Genomic DNA, 14,450 nt, shown 5'->3' with positions numbered 1-14,450 from the left:
AAATTTTAAAAGTATTTTAGCACCAAGTCTTTTAAAGGAATCAAAGAGTCAGGTTGCTAGAAAAGATAGTTTTTTAAGTAAACCAATGGGCAATTATAGATGTGGAAAATGTGTGATGTGTCAGTACATGTCTCCAGATAAAGTTTTCAATGATCATCAGACAGGACTATATCATAAAATAAATCGATTCATCACCTGTCAAACAAGTTATTTAGTTTATATAATTGATTGCCCTTGTAAGAAATGCTATATTGGGAAGACAATCCGCCCACTAAAGGTACGAATTGGGGAACACATCAATGGTATAAAAAATGCAAAACGAAATGTTGAATTGGGAAAAAAATTACACAATCTGGCAATGCATTTTTTTGAGTACCATAATGGAGAAACAAAAGGTTTACGTTTTAGAGGTCTGGAAATTATACAAAGGGATATTCGGAAAGGCAATAGGGATTTAAAGTTACTCCAAAGAGAACAATATTGGATCTATACATTGAAAAGTAAAATACCCGGTGACCTTAACGAAATGATAGAACTTAATCCTTTCCTAAGATGATAGATAGAAAGAATCTTCTAACCACCATCATTTATGTGAAGTATAGGCAATAGTAAATCAGTTTTTAGTAATGTGGTAGTATTGGGTGGATATTTAAATCTAATTATAAATAAGATATGATTTTTAATAAGTAGTTTCCTTAGGGTTTATGTGTTATATTATGGTGAATTATAATGTGGTGGTAAGGAGTGTTTATGGACATGGAAATCTAATTATAATCTATATTATGTAGGCCTTTTTGGTTTTTTAGGTTATTTTATGGAGATGAGTATCTTGTGTGGGTAAAAATATTTTAAATATTTTTTAAATAATATTTTTAATAATATTTTTCAACATTGTGAGTTATAATTGGGTACATGTATTTTAAATTGTATGTGTATTAATAGAAATGAAATATTAGATACAAAATAAGTTTTTAATATATATTTTTTTTTATTTTTTTATTAATATTCCAAAAGTGTATCAAATATATGTTTTGTGTTTAATGTATATGTTAATTAATAGTCACTTTTACCATTAGGAAGTATTTGTAGCATGGTTTACACATGGTTATTGTGTTAATGGGCAATTAGGGGGTGGCGACTTATATAATGCCACCTCCTGCTATGCCCCAATACCTCCTGACGAAGCGCTGTATTGCGCGAAACGCGTAGAGGGTTATGCGCATTATTTTTGGGTTACACTTCTGGGTAGGAGTGTAACATCCGCACGATAGAGGCACCCGTTGCAGTGGCTATTTGTTTTTCCCCCGGTATTCTCGCCAGCTATTGCTATAGCTTTGTCCTAGCTGACGAGAGCCCGCCCACCACCTTTGAGTGGTTAGACTTCCGGTTCCGGGTCAGGGACCCTGCGGGGATCTACAGCAGTGGATTACGGTCTGGGCAGGGTTTTTTTTTGTTGACAACGCTGAATGCAGACCTTTGTGGAAGCTCCATTGTGCATGCGGGTTTACCTCATTGTAAGTAATATTATGCAGTGTATTTAACAATAAATTGACCATATTTAACTTTGGAATCTCTTCTTCTCTGCGCTCCAACTCCTTTTTCTTGTACCTCATATTACTCCCCTGCACATCACCCCCCTGCAACTCACATCACCCCACTACACCTCACATCACCACACTACACCTCACCCCCCCCCTGCACCTCACATCACCCCCCCCTGCACCTCACCTTCCCCCCCTGCACCTCACCTTCCCCCCCTGCATCTCACCTTCCCCCCCCTTGCACCTCACCTTCCCCCCCCCCCTTGCACCTCACCTTCACCCCCTGCACCTCACCTTCCCCCCCCTTGCACCTCACCTTCACCCCCTGCACCTCACCTTCCCCCCCTGCACCTCATATCACGGTGGCAGAGCAGGCAGGACTAGCACACTCGCAAGTAGGGGGCACAGGAAGTGCCACATACATAGAGCGTGCAGTCCTTAGAGCAGGCTCGATGGGGAGGAGGAGGAGGGGGAGAGCGGGCTCGCGGGCGGGAGAGGAGGGGGAGAGCAGGCCCGCGCCCTGGAGAGGAGGGGGAGAGCGGGCTCACGGCTGGAGAGGAGGGGGAGAGCAGGCTCGCGGGAGAGGAGGGGGAGAGCGGGCTCACGGGCAGGAGATGAGGGGGAGAGCGGGCTTGTGAGCGGGAGAGCGGGTGGGGTGAAAGCGGGCTCGGGAGGGAGGAGGACGGGGAAAGTCGCCGCGGGCTGCACAATGAGTGCCGGCGGGCCGTGTGTTGTGCAGGCCTGGTATAGTGGTTCACATCCTCCATGGGTTTAGCCAGAAAAATTAACACTGGGTCTAACGGCATCTTAATCCCCGTCACATCTATCAATTTCAGAACTGTTCGCCAATATGTCTGCATAACTGGACAGAACCACCACATATGCGCTAGATCCCTATCTGACCACAACCCCTCCAGCATCTATCAGTAGACTCCGGGAACATTTGCTTTAACCTCTTGGGGGTGTAATACCAACGCAGCAAAATGTTAAAAATATTCTGCTTATAGAGGTTTTACCCACATTGTCCCAAATATCTTCCCAGTCCTCTCTTGTTATTTCAGTCTCGAAGTCCAGAGTCCAGTGGAACATATATTTATGGTCCGGTATCCTTTTGAGGGGTTAACCCCTGGTAGAGAGATGAGATACAACCATTTTGGTATTTTTTTTCTTGTTTTGCAAAATCGTGTGTAACCAGGGAATTCCTCCCCATAAAAACCCTCCCTAACAAAATGTCAGACCTGCATATATTTGAACACCTCAGTTGGGGGTAGATCATATTTGCAAGTTAATTCTTCAAAAGGCATCAGCTTGTTTTTTTCTAATAGATCTCCCGTCTCTACGATCCTTTTCTCTGTCTCCAGGATTCAAAACCCTGACCCTGGAATCCCGACAGGAACCCTGGTAACCAAACAGGGGAGTAAGTCTGGATGGGGTTGACATAACTTTATATTTCTTTTTTGCCAGCTGCCAGATTTTGAGGGTGAACCCGATTACCATCGGGTCAGAGTGACTCCCAGTACCAACCCCGGGGCTCAACCATAGCAAAGAAGGCAGACCGACCGGGCTTTTTAGCGAGTTCTCCAAATCTACCCAAGCATAAGTCCCTCCTGGGGAGTGCCAGTACACCATCTGTCTCAGATGAGATATACTATATAATATTTTAAAATATGTGGTACTGCCATACCGCCTCCTTCCTTAGACTCCAACATGCTTAATCTAGCTACTGTTGGTTGTTTATGGTTCCAGATAAATTGCATAATTCGAATTTTGAATCTCTTATATAGTTGTATGTGGGACAGGTATTGGTAATGTCTGGAAATAGTACAGAAGTCTGGGAGAATGTTCATCTTAACCGCAGTCATACGCTCTAACCAGGAGATACAATAGGAATTCCAGGTTTGTAGATAATAATAATAATAATAGCATGTTCTTGTATAGCGCTGCTAGCTTTACGTAGCGCTTTAAAGAGACATTTTGCAGACACTGTCCCTGCCCCGTGGAGCTTACAATCTATGTCTTTGGTGCCTGAGGCACAGGGAGATAAAGTGACTTGCCCAAGGCACAAAAGAACTGACCCCGGGAAGTGAACCAGGTTCCCCTGCTTCACACTCCGTGCCAGTCAGTGTCTTGACTCACTGAGCCGCTCCTTCTCCCTGTAGTTCCTTTCTTATCTTAGAAAAAAGCTTGGGGTAGTTATATTTATATAGAGAGTTGTTGTCTCTGGGAGATTAGTCCCCTGATATTTTAAATAGGTCTTTTTCCACTTGTAGTCAAAGGGGAGCAAACAGAGTTATAGGACCGGTGTAGGCATCTCACAATCATCGTATGTAGACGAATCGACGATTGGAGAAAACAGCCATAGATTCCAGTTAAATCTTCCAAAGTTTTAGAGGACCACAGGTCAGTGATTCGACAAGAGTCTCTCAAAGGCACAGATGGACTTTTGTCTTTTATCTCCGGGCAACTGCACCCTCAGTCGATCGTCATCTGTGTCGTCGTCCCGAGGTCTTTGCCGTTGGCCCGCTCCATTCCTGGGGGTCAGACCCAACTCTGAAAGGAAAGATGCTGATTCTTTGGGGTACCGGATCGAGCTCTGTCTGCCATCGTGGCTGCCTACAAGGTGGAATGGAAAAGCCCATAGGTAGCGAATACCGTTTTCCTGAAGTACCACAGTTACTGATCGCAGCCCTCTCCTCCTCTCAATTGTCATCCAGGACAGGTCCTGGAAGATCTGGATGAAACTGTTTTCAAATTCAATTGAGCCTCTGTTTCTGCGGCATTTTATAATCCTTTCCTTGGATGCATATTGGTGGAGCCTTAGGACCACATCTCTGCTTCTTTTGGGATCATCAAATCTCATTCCTAGGGCTCTGTGTGCTCTATCCATCAGAAGATCGCCGTCCTGTAGCTGAGGGTCAATTGACGTAAACAGTCTTTTAAGATATGGCTGGAGGGCTTCCGCAGACACCGACACTGGGACATGCCGGATTCGTAAATTCTGCCTTTGCTCCTTGTTCTCCATATCGTCCATTCCGTCCCTCAGACTGTAGCTCTTAATTCATCATTTAGACGCAGGACCTCGTCGTCAGTATTTACTTGGTTTTGTAGGGAAATGTCCATCTCATTTTCAAAATCTGTAGTTCTTTTAGCTAATACAGAGACTTCTGTTTTGAATTCCCTTACAGCCCTACCCAGAGCTGACCGAAACCTTGCTTGCATTTCTTTAATGAGACCAGAGATGAAAAGAACCCCTATATAGCACTCTGTCACCTTGTGAGATGATGATGAAATTAAAACATGATTTTATTAAGAACTCATTAAAACAATGGGATTTAAAACAAGAATTAAATAAATTGCAAACGCTGTATTAACTCTAAGGGTATAATGAGCCCTAAAGAGAATAGTAAGGTAATCAGTGTTAATGACCAGTGTTATGTAGATTCACTGGCCCTAGTAGAATTGTTCCATCTCTGGTCTAGTCTTTCCATCTCTGTTGCGGGGGTAACTGTTTAGTGTGTTCTTTGCATTTCTTTAAGCATGTTCTGGAGGTCCTGTTTAGTAATCACTGTGTCTCCCTCTGTCAGTCAGTTCTCTGTCAGAAGCAGCTCCCCCCACTGCCTCCTCACCTGTTGTGGCCCTCGCTGCCTGATTTCTTAATGTGGCCTTTCTGTTAGGGATATCCACCTCAAAATCCGTAACTTGCCTCTCTCCCTTGTTGTTGCCTGCAGGTGCCTGCTCCCTTGCACCCTGCTCAGTGGCGCCATCTTTGTTTTTCTTCCTCTCTGGTGCCGCTTGCTGCCCGCGGCTGAAGCGGGAGAGATCCCGGGTCCCTGGCGCCTTCCTCGAGGACATCCCCGCTAGTTCCCCGGCTTATCGGATGTCCCGTGGGACTAAATAGAGCGCCGATCAGAGGATTTTAGTTTTTTTCTCGGCGGGGTGCACAGAGCTTACCTAGCCTGCTTGCACCCGCATTGACGTCATGCACGCGCCCCCAAGTTGGCAATTTAATTTGAACATTTTTTCCCCCATAGGATTGAACCAAGGGGTCTCCGGAGCTGAAGCCCGTTAATTTGGGTTCCAGGCACCACCTGTTTCTGAGATACCTCCGTAGGGGGGCGCCGGTAGCCGTTCTACTCGGCTACCAGAGTTCATGTAATGGCGGAGTTTCAAAGCTCCCGCGCCAGGCTGGCCAATAGGAAGCCGTGAGGTTTCCTAATGGGCCGCGGGATGCAGGAGTTTTAAACTTTGCCGAGATACAAACCTCCAAAGGGGGTGCCGGTATTCGCGGGAAGCAGGGGGTCCCCGGAGCTGTCATGAATGGGATTCAGCCCTTGAGGACCGCTGCGTCAAACCTGATAAAGGAGCAATGCATGTGTTTTTCAGGTTGCGCAGACCATTGCTTTGAATATATGCGAACATACATTTTGTGTACCTGTGTAACGCTGTGTATATTAATTGTAACGGGCTGTATACTCTGGTAGCACCCCTGTAGAATACTACTTAAGGGCCCTAGAGTGTTAACAGCAGGTATAGCTACAGTGTATCGCCTCTCAATCACATGGGGTAGGATGACTAGGCGGACCCTTGCCAAACTCACCTTCTACAAGGTACCTAGTGATGTCATTGAGTAATGCTACTAACTATAATGTCATACCCCTCCCCTACTGATCACTATTGGGTATAAATGTGGGAATGGAATATTCTAGGTTCAGACCCCAGGAGGAGACAAAGATGGGGGATCTCATATACAATGTAAGTCCAGTTTGTCTGTAAGTATGTGTATTAGTGTTAGCATCATGTTGTTGTTGTTTTCCAGTTAGGGAAGTATTACTCCTCAGGATTTAGGACCCCTATCTATGGCCTGAGGTGTATCCTACCCACAAAAGGTGATAGCTAGGTAATCCATAGGACGTTTCTTAGTAAGTGCCCTAGAGTATCACCTTAGTATTGCTAGGGGGTAAGAATCTCCTTAGTTCTGTCATGGTGATGGGGTGTAATGCCTCATGCAAGAGGGCACCCTGCCAAGGGATCCCAGTAGAGGTGTGAACAGGCATGATCCGAGGAATGGAGTGCCACAGACCATGACTGCAAGGTACAAGAGATGGGGGGGATGCTGCATGAGTGCTTCCAAAAAAATAAGTATATGATACCTGTGAATAAAGTTAGAGAAGTTCCTTGCGCCCATCGCTTGCTTACCATACCAGGGTGCACGGCTACCAGCACCCTGAGAACAAGGTGACACAGACACTTTGCACCACTTGAACCGACATTAAACACAGGTGTGACACTCTTCTGTGGGCCGGAGGCAGAGGTATTACACTTGCTTTGCCCATAAATAATAATGTACTTGTATTGGCCTCATCCTAGCTCCATAGTGCACATGTGGAACAATATGTATAGTATTCTTAACATGTTGGATGTCACATTGGGGCTTCCTGTCTTTTGGTTATACATTGTCACATACCCAGTAGCACCTCCCCTCCCCCCCACCCCCCTTCTGTTTTTATTTTTACATTAAAGAAATATATATTTTACCATTGACTCATTTTGATTATCTCCCAGCTTCTAACCTGCCTGTGTTCCTTACAATGTCAGGGTAAATAACATTGTTGGCTCTGTCATTTTCTAGGAGTAAGAGGAGAAAATAGTCAGCAACATCATTGCCAATAATCAAAGTAAACGGCTTTTATTTCACCCCACTCATGGGATTGGTGATTTTGAGTGAGGGGAATTTCTTCTCCAATGCAATTTAATTCACACAGACTAATGTGTATGTCTGATATACGCAGCACATTGTGTATTACGTACAGACAAGAGTAGTGTTCTACTACACCAAGTATATCAAATTCATGTAAGTCAAGGGCGGCCGACTCCGGTCCTCAAGGGCCACCAACAGGTTGAGTTTTCAAAATATCCCTGCTTCAGTACAGGTAGCTGTCCTTGACTGACCTGTGCTGAAGAAGAGATATTCTGAAAACCCAACCTGTGGGGGGCCCTTGAGGACTGGAGTTGGCAACACTTGATGTAATGTAGGAAACCACTGTTTTAACATGAAACTGTAAAATCTCTTGAACACAGAGCAGTGCGAGTTGTGCTTCTCTAAGGAAGTCGTCCAGTCTCGAGGAGCGTGGGAGAGGCACGGAAATACAACTCTAATAACTTATAAAAGAAACTCGTGAGAAGAATGTCACTGCCCAAAGAAAGATTGCATAAGTAAAATGTGTTCTCGACACCTCCAGTGACTCCCAGACCCCAAAACAGATCACCGAGAGGGTTATATTAATAATAGATGGAGATGTTTATTTTTATCACGGCGGTACCCAGCATTTGTGTATGTGTCTCATCTACAGAGCACTATGTTATATGGTATTTCATACAGAGAATCGTGGTAAATCTGCAATACAGTTATAGAATCAGAAATGGCATATAACGGGGTTTACATGCCTTATATGCAGAGCAATGTTTATACTTTACATAAAGAACAACCTGAAAGGAACTGAGCCACCTGTGCTGAAACAGGGATAGACTTAAAAGTAGACCGGGTGGGGTGGGTCTTGAATACTGGAGTTGAAAACCCCCGCAGTAAGGGAATTCAAACATGCATGGGATCGACGTCGGGCTTCCCCAAATACGAAACACAGCCAAAGATCAAATCGTGCCTGAGGTTTTACAGTATATATGCAAAGGGGCAGATTAGGAGGGCAATGTGCTCCTTATCTGCTGTCACATTGAATAATAATTGTTCTTGTATAGCGCTGCTAGTTTAACGTGGCGTTTTACAGAGACATTTTGCAGGCACAGGTCCCTGCCCTGTAGAGCTTGCAATCTATGTGTTTTTGGCACCTGAGGCACAGGGAGATAAAGTGACTGCCCAAGGTCACAAGGAGCCGAGAATTGAACCAGGTTCCCCTGCTTCACACTCAGTGCCAGTCAGTGTCTTTACTCACTGAGCCGCTCCATTTAATTTAAAAAGGGAGTTGTGTAACACTAATATGCACTTGGGTTATCCTTCGTGCTGAAAAGCCAGCTGGTTTTCTGCTGATAATGTGACAGAGCGTACTACGAAACTTATCCACACAAATATGGCATCAAATTGAAGCAAATATTCACTAGGAATGTTACAAAATGCTAAATCACAAAACAAAATTGAGCAGAAACAATTATTGAGCTAATTGCCCCACTACAACCGGCTATCGGTTTAAATAACGTGCAATATTAATGATATACTTTAGTTCTTTCCAGCTGCAAGGTATATTTATCGGTGTAACCTACAAAATTGCTGTACATTTTTAGCCCCGGACATGCAGAGTGGGAGAAAATTGCAGCAACATTTAAAATCACGCCACGTTCGTCTCAAGTACAGATAGGTAGCTTTCTCTTTTCCACCTGTATCCCCCCTCTTAAAGGGTTACTAACATGGCTATTGAATGTTGGGCCCCATTCTGGGTTGCTATGGGGAACCAGATGTTACGCAGGGGTATATAAGGAGGAGGGACTATTCTGGAAGGTTAGGTTCCAGGAGGATAAGAGGAGAGGAGCCTCGGGGAGTAATAACATAGACAAGGCCTCCCCGCCCCCCACCGTTTATTATGTTGTAGACAGGAACAGTACACATTAAGTTATTATTCCTGAAAGAAGAAATGGAATCCTGAATACATAATATAAAGTGTTCGAAATCCATTTATTATATTAAAAAGTATGAATGAGAACTTATATCAAGACAATTGAATGGGAATATGTTTTAAGGTTAAGAATTAATATGTAGAGCTGAATTCCAGTAAAGGTTTAATGCATAACAGATGTTGGAGGTTGGCTTAAAGATAGGATTTCAAGGCCTTGTCTGAAGTCTGACATGGGTAAGGTTTCTTTGTTCAGAAACCCATGAGGAGAAAGGGGGCGGAGTTAGTGATCAATAAATACAGTTGTACTCTTCAAGACTCTCTTCTTCAAGACAGCTCTATCTCTCAAGACCCAACTAACATCTATGCTGCAATGTGAGACAAGAGTGTCTTAGTAATGATAGAACAATCTGAAAGAGCATGTCATCATTGATTGAACTTTCCTCTGTGAGTAACACTGTAAGAATAAACTAACTCTGTCTGCTGAACAACCATGTTCTGAAGTATTGGAATCTTTCTGAATAAGAAATAATAAGTGGTATATTGTTTAACATAAAGGAATACGGTACGCCATAGAGAGCCTCGGGAAAGATGGCTCCCGGGTGCAGGAGGATCAACTCTGACCGCGGATCAGCGCTAATGTTCCCCATCAGTCTGTATGGAAGTGGCAGTTCCCAACCAGGCCAAAGGTATTGGGTCAAGTAAGAAAAGACCCGCCAGGATTGCCGCAGGGGTCCAGAATAATCGGATCCATACTGATGATGGTTCTGAAATAACAAGGAGGGCCGGGTCCCCCGCTTACTCAGAGCAACTAAGTCAAAGTACCTTCATTGAAGTGTTAAGAGTGGGCACTGATTCAGTATTCATGTTTGGCTGTTAGAAAATCCAGTACAATGTTGTTAGTGAACAAACAAATATAAAGTCCCCAGCGCTAAAGTCCAAGATACCGTGATCTTTAAGGCAGTCTCTAGTCTTTAAGATGGTAGTTGGGCTCTGGTTTAGATGCTCCAGATGGGATAGATGTCCTTGATGTAGATGGATACACCGTCTGAAATAACAGATAAGCAGACACACCTGATTGCGCAGTGTGTTATAGCAATCAGAGCCCTATCTGAGATGTGAAAGAATCCTACTCACATAATCAACGCCAATATGTTCAGTGGAGAGGATCTGTGCTTGCTCCCCTTCTAATTCGCTCCTCACACGAACCCCACGTGGAGACAGCTTACAGGAGACAGCTTACAGGATACACCCTCTATCTTCAATGGCGTCGGGGATGCGTCCGTTAACGACACCTCCACCAATGTGAGACAGGAATACGTACAAGATAGTGTAGTATGAACAGACCTTTAATGCTTAAAACACTATAAAACGTAATAAAATACACTCACATGGTGCAATAACAGATGGTATTGCTCAATATGCCGTCCGCAGCTTGCATTTCCTAACACCACACCGGAGAGTATCACTGCACACAGACACGCTGTCGACTTGGCGTGTGACGTCAGTGCTTTAGGAAGCTCTCCCTGCGGCAGAACTACAGTGGCTGGGATGGTTCAATGACTAAGCTCCTCCTCCCTACGCGTTTCGTGACACGTGGTCACTTCGTCAGGGGATGGTGGAGCTTAGTGTGTGATGCCTTATATATAAACCCAAATGGAGAGATCCTCCTACTAGGGGTGGGGCTTAGCTGCAATGTTGATCAAGGAGGATCAGCTCTGACACTAACAGCGTGATCGGGGTTAATGCCTTGCCATACTGCATATAAACACCCACATATTATGCAATGAATGAGAACAATACAACGGATAAATTAAGAACAAATAAAATAAAATAATAAAACAATCATAATTATATATAAACAGCCATGAATTATCATGGTATAGATCACATTTTATAAAATTAATATATTCAATAAATGCAATCCCTGAATGTTTTACATAAAATATCCCACTCTGCTTGGCAAGGATAGATTAAGAGTCCTTCAAAAAGGCTGCAAGGTCAAACTCAATGTTAAGGCCTAGGGGGGTCAAGGTCTTAAGTGTGTAGATCCAATAACTTTCTCTTTTGGAGACTTTATTGAGCCTGTCCCCCCCACGCCAACTGCTTTTGGGATTATCAATCCCTATACATACTAAACCCTCTGGACTCTGTTGGTGGTGTATTCTGAAATGGTTTGAGACACTATGTGTCTCGAGACCCCTCTTAATATTGTAAACATGTTCTGCGAACCTTCGTTTGAGGGGTCTCCCCGTGCGGCCCACATATTGGAGTCCGCACGGGCATTCCAGCAAAGAGACACAGAAATTTGTTTTACAATTGATGAAGGTTTTTATGTCAAAGTTTTTTCCTGTCACATTAGATTTAAAAGTCTTTGTTTTTATACTGTGTTTACAACCAATACAGCTTTGGCATGTATAGTAGCCTTTAAGATCATTTAGCCATGTTACATGGTGATCTCTCAGGCCATCTAACGGACAGCTAGGTGATAAGGAGGATTTCAAATTCTTTGCTCTTTTAAACACTATTTTAGGTTTACTGGGTAGGATGCTCTTAAGAATTGGATCTCTTTGGAGAATACCCCAATGTTTGATCAGCGTCTTAGATATAATGGGAGCTATACCACTATACTGTGTGATGAAAAATGGAAACTTGGCCTGACCATTCTCAGCCATTTTCTCTTTTCCACACAGCAAGGACGCTCTATCAGTTTTATTAACCTCTTTGATCGCAAGATCCAATTCTTGGTTTTTATACTCCCGTTCGATGAATTTGGTTTTCAACTCCTTAATTTGCTGTTGGTACACAGAGTTTTCCGAACAATTCCTCCTAATTCTAAGTGCTTGCCCCTTGGGGATGTTACGCAACCAATTGGGGTGATGGTGACTGGATGCCAAAAGGTAAGTGTTGGCATCAACCTCTTTATGGAAGGTTTTAGTATGAATGATGCCATTTACTACATAAAGGGAGAGGTCAAGAAAGTTTATTGAAGTTTTATCCTGATTGAACGTGAATCTAAGATTCCGCGTATTGTCGTTCAAATATAATTTGAATTCCTCCAGTCGGTCCAGTGGCCCCCTCCAGACACACAGCACATCGTCGATGTATCTTTTCCAGAGCACCAGGTTTGCACCAAATGGGTTGGAGGACCTGATATGGTCCTCCTCCCAAATGGACATAAACAAGTTTGCATAACTAGGTGCAAACCTGGTGCCCATTGCAGTGCCGCACGTCTGGAGGAAGAACCTGTGGTCATGGCTGAAGAAATTATGCGTCAGAATAAACCTGATTCCATCTAGAATGAAATTTTTTAACTTCTCATCCACTCCAATATCCTGTTCTAGGACTCTTTTGATAGCATCTAGTCCCATCTGATGGTCAATGATCGTATACAACGAGACCACATCGCAGGTAACCCAGCACATATCTTCCCCCCACGTTAGGTCCTGTACAAGATTTAATACCTGCGATGTATCCCTTAAATACGACGGGACCTGTATTACATATTTTTGAAGTAGATGATCTAGGAATTGGGAAAGGTTGGAGGTGAGGGACCGGATCCCAGAAATTATTGGGCGACCAGGGGGTCTGGTGAGACTCTTGTGGATCTTCGGGATGAAATAAAACACTGGGATTCTGGGCTGTTCAATCATAATGAATTCCATTTCCCTGGTGCTAATAATGTCATCCCGAAGACCCTGATCCAAAAGAGCTGCCATCTCTTCTCTGAATGAGTCTGTTGGATTGGACTCTAATACCTGATAGGTGGCGTTATCTTCCAGAATTCTAAGGGATTCCTCTCTGTAATATGGCTTCCTCTAAGTCAGAAATTACCATTTCGGCAAAGGTATCTACAAAGTTTCCCTTCATACCTCTTGGGTAGAAGGTGGAAGTTTTTTTAAAGGGAGTGAGGGGAGGTTTTGTCACTATTGGATTGGTGTTGGGTAGTATCACAGATCTACTTACTGCGTCCTTAAGATAGTATTTCTTGAGGGAAATTTTCCTCAGAAATCTATGGACATCAACATAGATGTTGAACATGTTGGGTCCGCTTACTGGAGCAAAGTTCAACCCTCGAGATAGCACATCTAGCTCTACAGGTTTAAGATCAATGCTACTTATATTAAATACATTGCTCTTTACCAATCCCTTTTCTGGTTTGGCCTTCTTTTTTCCCTTTCTCTTCCTTGTGCCTCCTCTTTTTCCTCGAACTCTTCCAATCTCTGCCTTTTCTTTTCTACCCTTACTTGTTCGTGCCTGTCTGGTTTGACTCTTGTGTCTCTCCACGGTTCCCGCATTGGTGCTCTGCCCTGGCGTTGTTCTAAAAAATAATTTTTATTTTGAGTATTTGTCTCATAGTTATCTCTATGGGTCCTATCTAAAGGTGATCTTTCACGATAGTGATGGCCCTCATGTTTTCTGTCAACCGGAGATCTGTCCCTATATTCATACCCTACGTGGTGTTGTTCCTCTGGAAAACTTTTATGCAAACTTTGATCTCTTTGATCTTGCTTGTTTGGCTTCTTTTTTCCTTTACCAGGGTTAGAGCTAAGTTTATTGACTTTAATTAAAGATTCTCCTTTCCTTTCCACTAATATATCCTCTGTTTTTTCACTCCTGGTGGAATCTATCCTACCTCTAGGTGTGCCGGATAATTGATCTATCTCATGACCTCCCGTTTCTGCTTCTACAATTGTAATTATCTTTTCTATTTTCCAATTCCTCTGTCTATTTTCATCGTAATCCTTTTTGTCCCTGATGAATTTTTTATGCTTTGTCAATTTCACCTCTTTTTCAACCTTATCAATCCGTGACGATGTCTTTTCTTCTAGGCTTTTATACTCTGGAAGCTCTATGAAGGGTTCCAACTGTTCTTTAATGGAATTTATTTGCCCATCCAGAGCTTCCAGTGTAACTGCCCTACGCTTGATAAGGTGTAACATGAGATTGACTGAGCATGTGTCTAGTATACAATTCCATTCTTTCAGGAATTCCTCATCTTCACAGTCAGATGTTGGTGGTTTCAGGACTCTGAGTCCTCTGGGAATCCTTTTATTCTCAAGATACTGCTTGAGAGTAAATGTTTCCCAGATCTGCCTCATCTCCTGTGTCAGTAATTTTTCTAGCTTGGAAAACTGAGTTTCCAGGCTTTCCTTATCTGTTTCCATAAGGTCATTGGCATCATTAAAGAAGCCGGCTAAGGTCTGTCCCCTCAGTGCTCTATTGGTGAACAGTGCCATAGGTTGTGTGGTTTGCTGCTGAGGGTTTAAGGAACACAAAAATGAGCAAA

Source organism: Ascaphus truei, chromosome 14, assembly GCF_040206685.1.
Source record: "Ascaphus truei isolate aAscTru1 chromosome 14, aAscTru1.hap1, whole genome shotgun sequence".
Taxonomy (NCBI): Eukaryota; Metazoa; Chordata; class Amphibia; order Anura; family Ascaphidae; genus Ascaphus; species Ascaphus truei.
The sequence above is the reverse complement of the archived record's forward strand: the minus strand, read 5'-3'. Positions refer to the sequence as shown.